The sequence below is a fragment of the Canis lupus genome, chromosome 10 (genome assembly GCF_003254725.2).
Source record: "Canis lupus dingo isolate Sandy chromosome 10, ASM325472v2, whole genome shotgun sequence".
Classification (NCBI taxonomy): domain Eukaryota; kingdom Metazoa; phylum Chordata; class Mammalia; order Carnivora; family Canidae; genus Canis; species Canis lupus.
Genome location: NC_064252.1, coordinates 42,917,381 through 42,934,139, shown reverse-complemented (window position 1 = coordinate 42,934,139; position 16,759 = coordinate 42,917,381). Strand labels below are relative to the sequence as shown.

The following is a 16,759-nucleotide window of genomic DNA, read 5'->3' as shown; positions in this document are numbered from 1 at the left end:
CTGGAAAAATGAAAATTTATGTTCATTCAGAACCCTGTCCACATATGTTTAAAGCTGTTCTATGAATAATTACCAAAAACTGGAAACAATCTAATGTCTTTCAGTGGGTAGATGGGCAAATAAAGTGGTATATCAATACATTAGCAAGAAACCATTATACACATAACAATGGGATAAATCTCAAAGGCATTATGCTGAGTGAAAGGAACCAGTCTGGAAAGGTTACATACTATATGATTCTGTTTATATGAGATTCTCAAAAAGAAGTATAGTGAGAGATAACAAATAAATGTTCATCAGTAGGTGATGAAGAGGAGGAAGAGGGTGTGTTTAGGGTACAGCAGTATAAGAGAGCTTTTTTGGGTGATGGAACTGTTCTGTATCTTTTTTTAAAGATTTTATTTATTCATTAGAGAGAGAGAGGCAGAGATAAAGACAGAGGGAGAAGCAGGCTCCCTCTGGGGAGCCTGATGTGGGACTCGATCCCAGGAACCCGGGCTCACGACCTGAGCCAAAGGCAGATGCTCAACCACTGAGCCACCCAGGTGCCCCGGAATTGTTCTGTATCTTGATTCTGGTGGAGGTTACCCTAATCCATTGGTGTGCTTAAACCCATGGACCTGTCCATATTTTTTAAAAAGTCAATCTTGATGTATACTAATTTTAAAAAGTCATATTTCTTGGGGGGGCAGATTTTTTAATCAGAAGTAATAAATATACATTATGGCAGAAACTATTATCCCCCTAATATCCATTCTTCCTTTCTATCTTTTAATAATGGAATTCTCTCTGTGTGTGAGTGTTGGGAGGACACATGGTTGCCCAGCCAGAGACTGGTTTCCTAGCCTCCCTTGCAGCTAGATGTAGCCATGTAACTGGATTTTTGCCAAGATAGAAGTACCTCCTTGAAATAGAGGCATTTATGACCTCTTACTTCTTCCTCTTGTCCTAGAGGTGGTGCTGATGAGCTACTCTCAACAAGGACAACTGAAGCAGCAGACACCTTAGACCAGTGCAGGGCCAGCTAGGACCCTGGGTGATCTCAGACTGGTAGGTAAGAGAAAAAGAAACTTTGAATTTATGTAGGCTAATGCATTTTGCAGTCTCTTTGTTAGACCAGCTTAATCCTTACCGTAATTAATACACATATTCATTGTAGAAAAATGTAAAGGGTAAAATAAAAGTCATCCACAGTCTCACCATCAAAGAGAGACACACTTTGATCTCACCTTGGCCTTTTCAATATGCTGGTAGGGTAACAATAAAAAAAGAAATCTTCCAAAGAGTATGAGCATATCTGGTATTGTGTAGATTTCTTGAAGAATCCTGGATTTGGGAGGTGAGGTATAGGGATAGAACTCCCCCTTAGATTGCAATGCTGACTCTCCTTCCCAGGAAATACCATTGTCTGGACATTGTTCCACTAACACACTATTACTCTGGGTCAGAGTAAAACCAGTTTCATAAGTAAAACCAGTTTCATAAGCAGTTCTTGTGGAGGACATGTTCCTGTACTATCTTGAGTGTGAGGAATTAGTACAAAATCCTTAAAAGCTTGGTCTTTGGAACTGGAAAGTCATGGATCCAAGGCCTCATTCCACTTCTTATTTATGTGTGTAACTTTGAGCAGGTGTCTTAACTTCTCAGAATTTCAGTTTCCTCTGCTCTAAAATGGGAATGTATAATAGCACCTCCCATATGGAGTTGTTGTGTGAATTAAATGTGATGATAGACATAAAGGCATAACACTGGGTCTAGCACATAATAAGTTCTCAGAAATGGGAGGCCATTTGATTATTCATATACTACATGTTGAGGACCTATAATATACCAGGCACATTTCTAGGCACTGGGGAAATAGCGGTGAGTAACAAAAAAGATCCTTGCTTGCTTGTATCTTACCTTCAGTGGAAGAGATAGATAATAAAATTCTAAAATAATAGTAGATCTGATGAAAGAGTGACTTATTGTTAATAAGGCTAATATTAGCTTAGGCATGTGTGAGGATGTATGGCTTCAGTTTCCTCCCTCAATTCTGCAAGGTCTGTGCAGAGAGCTGTGCAGGGTGGGTATGGACAGTGAGGACATTAAAGGGCTTACACAGGAGAGCTCGTGCAATGCACAATTTTGTGGGCCATGGCAGGTGCCATGCTCTCTGTGTGAAGTGTTCTCCATTGCTGAGAATGGCTGAAGCCTTCACCTGTCAGAGTCAGGCAGGAGGATGAGCCTGGAGTTCTAAGAACATGGGCAGGAAGTCTCTGGTAAGGTTTCAGATCTTCTGGCCCTCTCCTGGGGCCACTAGCAAATAGAGTTAATTTTTCCAATCTAATGGATGGCAGGTTGTTTCTGTTGAGAAAAAATTTCTCTATCCATGGATCAAAAGCTAAACAGCAGCTCTCAACTTGTTGTTCAGCAGAATTACTTATAGATTTTGTTTAAAAATAGCACCATCCAAGCCACTGTATTCCCAGAAAGTCTGCTTCAGTGCAACTCAATGATGGAGATCAGGCATTCTTGTTCCATGCTGATTTAGAAGTGCCCCCAGTGGTCAGAGCCACTGGTTCCAGATACAACCTCCATCTTCAAATCAAATCAGAGACCACTTCTTGCCCCCAGGCAGGAATGGTCCAGATGCTGTGCCTTTGTAGAGCTAATTTGTCACTTCCATCCCTGGAGTTTAGATCACCCTGGATGGCTGTGATAGAGGAGGGACTAGAAACATTATTAGAGGAGAAGGAGGCTGCTTTCCAGTGGTGCAGAGTTCATCTCGGTCATGCTATCCCTCTAGCCTGGAACACTTGCTCTTCTATTCTTCATGGCTTCTGTAAGGTCTAACCGACCTTCAGACTTTCTACTTACAAACCTCCTGTCTGGTGACAGCAGCCCATAAGAGTCTCTGCTTTTTTTGAAATCTGGCCCATGAGTAGTGATAGGGTTTTACAACTTATAAAGTACCATTGCATATATTAATATTTTCAACACTTAGTGAGACAGATATTATTATAACCGTATTACAAAGGCAGAAGCCACAAATTTAGAATGTTGAATGATGTGCAAAGACCCCTGAACCTGTAACCAATAGGTCTGGAGCCCAGGTCTCCTTACTCCAGAGTGCTCTCAAGTCCCACCTTATACGGCAGATTCCCTTCAGCAGTGTCCTGCCACCTGTTCATTCATTTCTATAGATATCAGCATGATTGGTTTAATCTTCCCAAGTGCTTGATCATAAAAATTGCATTTTGTTTTCCTTTTCTGTTGTATTAAAATGGTTTATTCATGATAGTCCTAATTTGAATGAGTTTCTTAAACATATATTGTTCACCTAGCACCTAATTGAAAATTATACTATTTACAAAAACAAAATTGAAATTCATTATCATTTTTTAAGATTTTATTTATTCATGAGAAACATAGAGAGAGACAAAGACATAGGCAGAGGGAGAAGCAGGCTCCCTCCAAGGAACCTGATGTGGGACTCGATCCCAGGACTCCAGGGTCATACCCTGAGCCAAAGGCAGATGCTCAACTGAGCCACCCAGGTGCCCTGAAATTTGTTTTCTGGAAAAGATTGGTTGCATAAAATAAACACACTTTTCTAGCTTTAGCTCTAAGTTCTAATTTAGGGAGCCCATGTGGATGTGGGCTGGGCTGAGTTGCTCTTTCCCTGTTGGTTTGCTGTGAGCACAGAAAATTCAGGAATCATGAGGGTTTGGGTACTGTTGCTTCTTTAACAACACTCTTCATGGGATCACATTTTTCCCACACAAGTCTGTACATAGGCATTCATTTAATATAGGTACTGAAAGGTCTCAGGGTAGCAGCATGGCACTTTTCCTGGAAAGTCATCAGCTCCATCAATTCCACATTTTCTTAGAGGAGAATTACAAATGATTAATCAAAGGTACAGAGTCATCTGAAGATACATTCAGATGATTTGCATATTGAATAAAAAAAACACTGTCTTTTGCCTCATTCTAGATCCTATCATTTAAAGTGCATTGATCGAAATTACCAGAACTCAGTTAACTTCATTCAAATCCCAAAGACTTCAGCACAATAGTTTTGGCAAGGGACATTTCCGATTTTCCTCTCACATAGCTCAGATTTCTTCATCATTCACAGCAGTCAAGTTTAGCAGCTCTGCTGCATAGAGGGAACTGGTGGGCTGCCAGCTGCAGCATTGTGTGGATCTGGAGATATTTCCAATTAGACAAGAGTAGGAGGCACCTCCGAGAGAGATGGGAAGATGACTACTCCCTTTGCATTATGAAAGGGAGGAGAATTTGACCCTCTGGGGAGAGATTTCACAGTTGGAAAATAGCTACATCCTTATTCAGTTTCCTGCAAAGGATCCATGCAGTGGACCAAAACATAGGCCTTCCTTTCTCCATAGGCTGAGCTTGAAGTGAGCATGGCAAGACCACACTGGACTCCTGCAGTTCCCAAAGCACCCCTGGCTGCCTTACATCTCTGGCCTTTGCTCAATCCCTCCCCTACACCAGATAGGAATAGCCATGGACTAGGCACTACAGAAGAAAGATGCATGAACTGGAAGATGAAGACATAGCAAAATAAACCACCCAAATGGAGAACAGAGAGGGGAGAACTTTAAAAAAACTTTAAAAAGTGAACCAGATGGGGATCCCTGGGTGGCTCAGCAGTTTAGCGCCTGCCTTTGGCCCAGGACGTGATCCTGGAGTCCTGGGATCGAGTCCTCTGTCGGGTTCCCAGCATGGAGCCTGCTTCTCTCTCTGCCTGTGTCTCTGTCTCTGTCTCTGTCTCTCTCACTCTCTCTATCATGAATAAATAAATAAAATTTTTTAAAAAAGTGAACCAGATAGCAGTGACTTGTAGGACAAATCAGGCAGTCTAACTTACATGCAATTAGAACTCCCAGAAAAGGGGGAAGAGGAAGAGGGGAAAAAAACATATATAGGAATAATTTTTTCCAAATTTTATAAAAAATTTATAAACCCAGAGATCCATGAAGATCAGAAATCCTAAGAAAGATAAGCACAAAGTAAACCACACCAAATCACACCAAATATAAATTCCTGAGCCTTAACAGAAAAGATGGACGATAAACAAACGTGGAGAAATTGGAACCCTTACACATTGCTGGTAGGAATGTGAAATGGTACAGCTGCTATGAACAGTTTAGCAATTTCTCAAAAATATAAAATAGATTTACCATATGATCCAGCAATTTCATTCCAAAGTACATACCTAGGGGCTCCTGGGTGGCTCAGTAGTTGAGCGCGTCTGCCTTCAGCTCAGGGTGTGATCCCAGGATCCGGGATTTAGTCCCTTATTGGGCTCCCCATGGGGAGTCTGCTTCTCCCTCTGCCCATGTCTCTTCCTCTCTCTGTGTGTGTCTCTCATGAATAAATAAATAAATCTTAAAAAAAAGTATATACCTAAGATAACTGAAAATTTCAACACAAATGTTCATTGTAGCATGATTCATAGTAGCCAACAAGTAAAAGCAACCCAAGTGTCCATTAAATGATGAATGGGTAAACAATATGTGGTATATCTATACAATGGAATATTATTTGTCCATAAAAAATAAAATTCAGATTGTATTATGCCATTTACATGCAATGTCCAGATAGGTGCAAATCAATAGAAACAAACAGTAGATGAGTGGTTTCCAGGGCCAAGAGGGATAAGGGAATGGGAATGACTGCCAATGGGAATGGGATTTCATTTTAGAGTATTGAAATTGTTCTGGAATCCAATAGTGATTGATGCACAACTCTGGATATACTACAATCTATGGAATGTGAATTTTATGGCATGTGAATTAGATCTCAATAAAGGTGCTATTAAAGAAAAAAACAAGCTAAAAAAATAAATTCCTGAGCCTAAGTCATAAAAAGATCATCTTAAGAGCCAGAGTGCATGGACTTAAGCCCTGGATGTTATACTCATAAATCATTGCACACTACATCTGAAACTACATATGTACTTTATGTTGGCCAATTGAATTTAAATAAAAAGAGCGAGCCAGACTAAAAATGTTGCTTTAAGTACAAAGAAACAAAGAGTGGCAATAAATTTCTAGTAAGAAATTGTAAAAGGCATGGAACAAAATGTCTAACATGATGAAGTATAAAAAGGGTCATCCTAGAATTATATACCTAGTAAATACCATTAAGAGGAAGAAAAGCTGAAGTCTTTTCAGATAAATAAAAGCTAAGATAATTCTTCACAAGCAGACCTGTACCATGACAGAAGTGTTAATGATGAAGGAGCATGATCCTAGATGGAAACTTGGATCTACACAAAGAAATGAGAAGCAACAGATTTTTAAATATCTGTGTAACTATAAAATACTTTTTATTATTTTAAAAAACAAACTCCTTAAAAGATAGTTAATTGTTTAAGGCAAACATAATGACAATATATACCAGAATTTGTAATATGAGTCGAAATAAAATACATAACAGTAGCACAAAAGATGGAAGGAAAAAAATGGAGGTATATTTATATTTTTCTTATGAGTGAGAAAATATGATATCATCTAAAGGTACATTTTGATTATTAGAGATGAATATGATAAATTTCAGAACAAACTAACACACTAAAACAAAAGATATAGCTAATAAGTGAATGGTGGAGATACTAAGGAATAATAAAATATATTCAATATAAAATAGGGAGGAAAAGAAAAAAAGGAACAGAGGAGAAATGAAAAAAAAACAAAATATAGAAAACGAATAATGAGATGGTAAGCTTAGGTATCAGTAATTACCTTAAATGTAAGTGGCCTAATCCTTACTGTCCAATACACTAACCACTAGCCACATGGAGCTCTTCAAATTAGCTTAAAATTTACTAAAATAAACTATTTAGCTCTTCAGTCACACCAGCAATGTTTCAAGTGCTCAGTAGCCACCTAATTAGTGGCTAGCATATTAAACAGATAATTTGTAACATTTGCACCATCAGAGAAAGATCTATTGGAAAAGGCTGGTCTAAATATTACAATTAAAAGCAAAATTATGAAACTGAATAGGAAAGCAAGAGCTGTTTCCAAAATAAAACACAGGCACACACACACACACACACACACACACACACATGTGCACACATGTGTGGAAATAGAGAGGATCAAAAGGATGGAAAAAGATATACCATGCAAACACTAATTATAAGAAATCTGGAGTGGTTCTATTAATGTCATACAAAGCAGACTTCTGAATAAGGCACACAATCAATGATGAAAGGGAATATTTCAAAAGGATAAATGACTCATTTTACCTAATAACCTTTAATACTAAAGAAGATTTAACAACACTAAACATGTTTGTACTCAGAGATTTGGAACTGTACTGGACATATCTTCCTGCATGAGACAACATGAAAAGTTGGGGTAAAATATATGAAACAGTGGTCTTCAAGGCATTAGACAGCAGGCAACAAAGGACAATAGTTTCCTGAGAGACAGGAAACAAATAGGGTAAACCCCATAACTGCCTCATCTACAGACCTTTGTGCAGGGATAGGGAGGACAGGTGGAGCCTGGTGGCTCACTGAATGGTGGACACAGAGCTGATGGTCCAGAGCTGATGGTCCAGCAGCTGGAGATTACAGGACAGAATGCCAGAGAAGAGAGATTGTATGAAGAGAGAACTCCAGAGATCACAGAGCTATACATATGTCAAAACTTTAAAAACTGTACCTTTGGGAGCCTTGTGGCACCCCACCCTGCTCGGCAGGGAGTCTACTTCTCTCTCTCTCCCTCTGCCTCTCACCCCACTCATGTTTTCTCTTTCTCTCTCTCTCAAATAAATATTTAAAAAAATAAAAAACTGTACACTTAATATGCACAATTACTTCATGTTAATTGTAGCTCAATAAAGCCCTTTCTTAAAAAAAGATAAGGACATATGTGAGCAATTTCATGCCAATAAATTCAAACAGCATAGATGAAATGGACAAATTTCTTGAAAAATACAAATATCAAAACTGTCTCCAGAAGAGACAACTGAACAATTGTATATGTATTTAAGTAATTACAATTGCATAATTGCTGCATTTGCTTAAAGAAAATTATAGGCACAGATGACTTCACTGGAAAATTTTCTGAAACTTTTAAGGAAGAAATACCCCAATTCTACCCAATTTTTTTTCCAGAAATTAGAGGAAGACACACTTCCCAACTCATTCATGAGCCCAGCATTACCCTGATACCAAAACCATACAAAGGCATTACAAGAAAAGAAAATGCGGACAAACATCATTCATGAATATGGATTCAAAAATTCTTAAGGAATCTTAGAAAACCAATTCCAGCAAAATATAAAAATAATAACACATCATGCATGACCAATTGGGTTTATCCCAGGAATGCATGTTTCATTTAACATTGGAAAATCCATTAATGTAACTCACTATATCAACAAACTAAAAAATTAATGAAACCAAATAGATTTAGGAAAATCAGTTGACAAAATTTAAAACCCACTTATGAAAAGTCTCTCAGCAAGGTAGAAATAGAAGAGAACTTCCTCAACCTTATAAAATGCACCTATGAAAAACTTGAAACAACTAATACCATCTTGAGAGTAATGATGGGTAAAGAGTATGCTTTTCTCCTAAGTTCAGAAATCTGATAGTGTACCCTTGTGCACTGCTTTTATTCAACATCATACTGGAGGTCATAGTCAACGTAATAAGGCAAAGCAAAAAAAGATACAAAAGGCATATCAGATTGGAAAGGAGGAAATATAACTCATTTTTTGGAGACAATATATTTGTGTACAAAGAAAATCACTAGAATCTGTCAAAGGAAAAAAGCTATTAGAACTGAATAACTGATTTTAGCAAAAGCAAAGGATGAAATTCACAGGTCAATAAACAAAGTGAATTGTATTTCCATATACTAGCAACAAACAATTGAAAATTGAAATTTTAAAACAATACATTTAGAGTATCACCAAGAAACAGACATAGTTAGGGATAAATTTAAGTAAAACATGTTAAAGAAATATATAGTGTACACTATAAAACGTTGCTGACAGAAATTAAAGAACACCCAAATGAATGGATAGTTGTGCCATATCCATGGGAAAAGATTCAGTATTATTAAGATGTCAATTCTTAAATTGATCTATAGACTCAAAACAATCCAATCAAATTCTCAACAGGCTTCTTTTGTAAAAATTAGGTAATGTTGAAATTCGTATAGAAAATGCAAAGAATCTAGATTATCCCAAGAATTTTGAAAAAGAATACAAAAGTTAGAGTACTTAATATTACCCAATTTAAAGACTTACAAAATGTACAGTGATCAAGACAATGTGGGTATTGGTGCAAGAATAGTTATATGGGCCAGTAGAGCCAAAAAATGAGTAGATATAGACCCACATGTCAATGGATTTTTAACAAAGGGGCCAGGATAATTCAATAGGAAAAAGAGTTTTTTTTCAACATACAGTATTAGAACAACTGGATATTCATATTGGAGGGAGGGGAAAGCTCATCACCTTCCTCCCAGCATAAACATATAAACTCAAAATAAAACTCAAAATGTATTGCAAACCTAAATATAAAAACTAAAACCATAGAGCTTTTAGAAGAAAATATTGGAGCATATCTTACTCATTGGGAGAAGATAGTGATTTCATAGACAGAACAACATCTATAAAAGGGAAAAATTATACATTACACTTAATCAAAATCTAAAAATTTTAATCAAAAGTGACCAGTAAGAAAATAAATAGGCAAACTGCAGATTATGATAAAATCTTATCTGAACCTTTATCTGAAAAAAGGACTTATATCCAAAATAAATGAAAAACTGCAATTCAGAAATAAAAATAATTCAATTTTAAAGAGTGGGATTAAAAGATACAAATATACATTTTATAAAAAAAGATACACAGAGGTGCCTAGGTGGCATAGTTGGTTAAGCACCTGACTCTTGGTTTCGGCTCAAGTCATGATCTTGTCATGAGATCAAGCCCCACACTGGGCTCTGTGCTCAGTGTGGAGTCAGCCTAAGACTCTCACTCCATCTTCCTCTGCCCCTACTTCCTGCATTCTCTGTCTCTCTCTCTCTCTCAAATAAATAAATAAATCTTTTTTAAAAATCCAAATAGCTAGTAAGCTTATGAAAAGATGTTCAACATATCAGTAATCAGGGAAATATATCACAGTGATAGAGCAGTACACATCCACTAGAAAGGCTAAAATAAAAAAAAAAAAAGATTGATAATACCAAATGTTACAAGGATGTGGAGTGTGGCAGACAGACTCTAACATGGCCCTCAGTGATCCCTGGTTCCTGATGTTCATTCCCTTATATAATCCCCTCCCTTTAAATGTGGGTGAGACTTATGTGGGTGAGCAAGGGAACGTGGCAAGAGTGATGTGATATCACTTTTGTGTTTACTTTATAGATTATAGCTTCTATCTTGCTAGCCAATTATCTCTAATGGCTATCTCCCTTGCTATATTTGATGAAGTAAGCTGCTATATGAAGAGGCCGATGGGGCAAAGAACTGAATGTGGCCACTGGCCAACATCCAACAGTTGCTGAAGCCTGACAGCCCACAAGGAAATGATTCCTGCCAACAGCCACATGAATTTGGAAATGGATCCTTACCCAGTTGTTCCTCTGATGAACCACAGCTCTGGCAACACCTTGATTGCAGCCTCACAAGAGACCCTGAAACAAAGGACTCAGCTAAATGATGCCAAAATTCTTGAACTGCATCAACTGTATGATAATAAATATGCGTTGTTTTAACCCTCTACATTTGTAGTGAGTTTTTATGCATCAATAGATAACCAATAGATGGACTGGAATTGTCACACAGTATGGTGGGAGTGTAAAATGGCATAACCATCTTGTAAAATAGTTTGATAAATATGCACTATGCTTACCCCAAGACCCAGCAATTGCACTCTAGGTATTTCCCCATGAAAATAAAACTATGTGTCCAAACAAAGGCTTGTACCTGAATACTCATAGCAGCTTTACACATACTAGCCCACAACTAGAAACGATCCAAATGCCCATCCATAGATGAATGAACAAAATGTGGAATATCCATACAGTGGAATACTACTCAATAGTAAAGGGGGATGAACTAATACATGGAACAACATTGATGAATCTCAAAACATCATGTTGAGAGAAAGAGGCTAGACATAAAAGAATATATTATAAGGCTCACAAGACTGACTTAGAGGGGTGATTACCATATTCTATATCTTGGTTACAATGAGTTGTCAGAATTCATTGAGTTGTTCACTTAAAATTGGCATATTAATTGTATATAAATGATTCCCCTGTGAAATTGATTTTTTAAAAATAGAACTCAAAATGGATTAAAGACTTACACATCAGACCTAAAACTTTAAAACTCCTAGAAGAGGAGCAAAACTTCATGACATTGGCCTTGGCAATAATTTCTTGGATATGACACCAAAAGCACTGGCAAAAAAGGCAAATATAGACAAGTGATATGGCATCAGACTAAAAAGTTTCTGCACAGCAAAATGAATAATTAACAGTGGAAAAAACAACCTACAGAATGGGAGAAAATATGTGAGAACCATGTATCTGAAAAAGGATTAATATCCAGATTAAGGAATTCCTACAACTTGGTAGCAAAACAACCAAATAAACCAATTTTTTAAGTGAACAAAGGATTTAAATGGACATTTCCCTAAAGAAAACGTACAAATGGCAAATAAGTGTATGAAAAGATGCTCGACATCATTAATCTTCAAACACCTGTTAGGATGGCTCTTATTTGTTTAAAAAGTGATCATGAGGATGTGGAGAAACTGGAACCCTTGTGTACTGTTGGTCAGGATGTAGGATGGTGCAGCTACTATTGAAAACAGTATAAAGGTTTCCCAAAAAATTAAAAATTGAAATGCCATATGACCCAGCAATCCCACATCTGAGTGTTTATCCACAAGAATTGAAATCAGGAATCTTGAAGAGATATTTGCACTTGTATTCATTGCAGCCTTACAATAGCCAAGATATGGAAACAACTTGAATGTCCACAGATAGGTGAATGGACAAATAAAATATATTTTATATATATATATATATATATATATATATATATATATATATATACACAATGGAGTATTATTCCACCTTTAAGGAAAAAGAAAAGGAAATCTAATAATCTGCTACAAAATGGATAAACCTTGAGGATATTGTGCTAAGTGAAATAAGCTGTTCACAGAAGGACAAGATACTGCATGATTCCACTTATAGGAGGTATCTAAAGTAGTTAGATTCATAGAAGCAGAAAATAAAATGGTGGTTGCCAGGGGCTTATGTAGGAGGGGGAAATGGAGAGTTGGCCAATAGGTTTAAAGTTTCAGTTATGCAAGATGAATAAATTCTAGAGATCTGCTGTACAACATCGTTCCTATCTTTAACAAAACTGTATTGTAGCCTCAAAGATTTTTAAGAGCATAGAATTTATATTAATTGTTTTTACCATAATTTTTAAAAAATAAGTTTTCAAACAGGCCATTTGCCCACGCTATCACCATAGACTGATTAGATGTGCCTTGGCTGTGCAAGCCTGGGACCCTGGATTTCTTTCTCCACAGCACTTTTCACAGGTTTGTGTCATGGATTTTCAGTTGTGAGTCTTCTGGTCTATAACATAAGCTCTCTACACTCAGGGATCTCCTTGGTTGACTTACACAGTGCCTGGCCCAGAGCAGGGATTTGTGGAATAAATAGACAGATTTTTTAAAAATTTTGTGGAGTTAATTGAAACTGTATGAAGTTCTACCATTGTGTGGGCTCAGTCTGAACCAAGTTATTATGTGGTCTTCATAAAATTCTCCATTGAAGACTATGCATTCTGCTCTAACTGAGTTGCCCACAGACATGTTTCTGTGCCAAGTTCACTTTAATGGACAAGTGTGACCAAAGTGTGATGCCAGAAGTGGCTTAAACTAAGTTAAGAAAACCATCTCCTCAGTTTACTTCTGTCTGGGCAGGCCACTCATTACACTTGATAAGTCCCAGCCCTGATTAAGAACAGCTGGACTGAGCTTCTTTTCACATTTCAATTTTAGGGAATTGAGGGAGGTTCTCACAGTTTTCCCAGGAAGAATTAGTAATCCCTTCTTCTGTGACCTCCCCCTGCTCCCCACCCTGAGCTTTTTGTTCTTTCTTCTATTCAAACATTCAGACTATTAGAGTGTCATTATTGCTTGTATATCTGACTCTGTAGTCAAGTCTGATCTCTGTAAAGGAAGAGTGAAATCATCTTTTTAGCACTCATTTTTTCATGCATTTCAACATTTCTGAGTGTCTGCTGGTTGGTTTGCATTGAATGGACATATGCCTAGTACAGTTTATTGATTGCATAGTGGACCTTCAATAAACACATGCTCTATTAGTCTCTGTGTCTCTGGTGTTAGTTTTCCCCAGTCCATTGGAAATCAAGGTCGGTAACTTTCAGAACAACAGTGTCTCCTGGCCTGCCCAAGGTGCCCGTACAACTAAATATAATGCAGTGATTTTTTAAAAAAGATTTATTTATCCATTTGAGAGAGAGAGAGTGTGTGAGTGAGGGGCAGGGAGGAGGGAGAGAATCTTCAAGCAGACTCCCTGCTGAGCATGGAGCCTGAGGCAGGGCTCAATCTCAAGACCCATGAGATCATGACCCATGAGAACATGACCTGAGCCAAAACCAAGAGTTGCACACCCAACTGACTGAGCTACCTGGGCGCCCCTGCAGTGATTTTTAAATGATGCAAAGGAAGACCCTGTAGCAGCAACAGCTAGCTGCTTTCTGAAAATCTTCCTCTCCTTCTTGTAATGGAACCCAGATTTTCACTAGGGCACATTACCACCTATCTGAAAGGCTATATTTTCCTCAGACTCCCTTGAAGCTACATTTAGCCATGTGATTAAATTTTGACAAATGAAATGTAAACAAAATTTTTATGCCAATTTCAAGATCTCTTTTTTCCTATTTATGTTAATTATATTTTAAGTCATTTTAATTCCAGTTAGTTAACATACAGTATAATATTAGTTTCAGCTGTACAACATAGTAATTCAACACTTCCATACATCACCTTGTGCTCATCACAAGTGCCCTCCTTAGTCCTCATCACCTATTTCACCCATCGTCCCACCCACCTCCTCTTTGGTAACCATCAGTTTGTTCTTTTTAGTCCAGAGTCTCATTCTTGATTTCTCTCTCTCTCTCTCTTATTTTTTTCTTTGTTGTATGTTTTGTTTCTTAAATTCTACATGTGAGTGAAATCATATATTTGTCTTTCTCTGACATTTCATTTAGCATAACACTCTCTAGCTCCATCCATGTCATTGTAAATGGCAAAGTTTCATTCTTTTTTCTGTCTGAATAATATTCCAGTGTGTGTGTGTGTGTGTGTGTGTGTGTGTGTGTGTGTGTGTATTCCTTATCCATTCATCAATTAATGGACACCTGGGTAGAAAATTTATTTTAGGAAATAATAGCTGAAAAATTACCTAATCTGGGGAAGAAAACAGATCCAGGAGGCACAAAGAACTCCCATCAAAATCAACGAAAGCAGACCCATACCAAGACATATTATTATTAAACTTGCAAAATATAGTGATAAAGGAAAAATTTCAAGATCTTCTTAAAGGAGAAATTTCAAAAAATTTCAAGAAATCATGAAATTTCAAGATTTCCTTAAAGGGAATGAGCATTCCCTTCTCCACTCTTGCCTAGCTGCTACCTGGAATAAAGATGTGATCATTGAAGTTTTAGCAGCCTTTCTAGACCATGAAGATAGACATCAAACTTTGAAAATAATTGACTGATGATCTGGAGGTAGCCTGGTTTCTGAGGACTTAGTGAAACTCTCATGCCAACCTTGGACATGCCATGTCCAGCCTTTTTTTCATATTAGATGACAATAAACTTCTGTAATTGTTGTAGCCATTATTATTTGATATTTCTAAAAGGACAGCACCCAGCCAGGAATGATGCCTATATTACACCTTTAGACCTTTTCTCTTTGACTTAAGAATCATGTTTTTAATAAATGCACTACAGAGGCTTGTGATCAAGTCTGGAAGGTTCCCTGCAACCTGAAGTATGTGTAAATGAGGGAAAAAAATTCTCAGATGGCAGAAGAAAGAGACATACATTATGACAGGCTGACATCTATTCTTTTTCTAACAACATGGTATTTCATTTATTTTCTTTTTTTACTTTCTTTTTTATTTTTATTTTAAATTCAATTAACCAACATATAGTTATATATTTAATATATTATAATATATATTGTATGTATATAACATTAGTTTCAGATATAGAGTTCAGTAATTCATCAGTTGCATATAACACTCAGTGCTTATCACATCATGTGCCCTCTTTAATGCCTGTCACCCAGTTACCCCCTCCCCCCCAATCCACCTCCCCTCCAGCAACCCTCAGTTTCTTTCCAAATAGTTAAGAGTCTTTCATGGTTTATCTCCCTCTCTGACTTCTTCTCATTCAGTTTTCCCTTCCCTTCCCCTATGATCCTCTGCACTGTTTCTTATTATCTTATATGAGTGAAATCATGTAATTGTCTTTCTCTGATTGACTTATTTCACTCAGCATAATATCCTCAGTTCCATCTGCATCGATATAAATGGTAAGATCTCATCCTTTCTGATGGCTGAATAATAGTCCATTAATATATATATATATATATATATATATATATATATATATATATATGGTATATATATGTGTGTGTGTATTTATATTTATACACACCACATCTTCTTTATCCATTCATACATCATTGGACATCTCAGCTCCTTCCACAGTTTGGCTATTGTGGACATTGCTGCTATGAACATTGGGGTGCAGGTACCCCTTCAGAGCACTACATTTATATCTTTGGAGTAAATACCCAGTAGTGCAATAGCTGGGTCATAGGGTAGTTCTATTATCTAGCTTCTTGAGGAACCTCCACACTATTTTCCAGAGTACCTATACCAGCTTGCATTCCCACCACCAGTGTAAGAAGGTTCCCCTTTCTGCACATCTTCACCTACATTAGTTGTTTCCAGACTTGTTAATTTTAGCCATTCTGACCAGTGTGAGGTGGTATCTCATTGTGGTTTTGGTTTGTATTTCCCTGATGCTGAGTGATGTTGAACATTTTTTTATGTATCTATTGGCCACCTGTGACATCTAACTATTGCTGTAAATGTCATCCTGTTATGCTTAGGGCACAATCCTCCTTCACCAGAACCACAAAGCTCTACATGATCAGCTCCCTGCCTTTCTCCAGTATCCTCTTATTGTTCACATGACTCCTGCCACATTAGTTCCCTTGCACATGTTCCCTCTCTCTCTCTCTCTCTCACACACACACACACACACACACACACACACACACGCATAATGCTTCAAACCCAATCCCACCTCAGGACCTTTGCACTGGGTATCCCAAAGCCTGGAGTGCTCTTAGAGCCATCAGATCTTCACATGACTGGCTCCTCCTTGTCATTCAGACTTCAGCTTTACATGTCACCTTCTTAGAAAGGGCTTCCTTGATGTGTAAAATAGCCCTACATGATATTTTCTAATTTATGTACTTATTTATTGTTTACCCATCACACTAACTGAACAGAATTTTGACAAGTCACTTTATTTACAGTATTCACCATTGTATCCAAGAACCTCGAACAATGCACATGCCTATTTGTTGACCACTTGTTGACTGAGCAATACTGAACATGAAGGGCCTTCTCCCTGGA

At 37.4% G+C, this 16,759-nt stretch overlaps 1 long non-coding RNA gene across 2 annotated transcripts in view; it reads left to right on the top strand.

Moving 5' to 3' along the window:
- LOC112670254 (uncharacterized) overlaps window positions 1–10,907 on the top strand; it is a 121,331-nt gene extending 110,424 nt beyond the window's left edge. For both annotated transcript variants that reach the window (XR_004802930.2, XR_007413584.1), the window contains exons 3-4: window positions 953–1,050; window positions 10,476–10,907. This is a non-coding gene — a long non-coding RNA (uncharacterized LOC112670254). The remainder of the gene's footprint in view (window positions 1–952; window positions 1,051–10,475) is intronic.
- The last annotated feature ends 5,852 nt before the right edge of the window (window positions 10,908–16,759 follow it).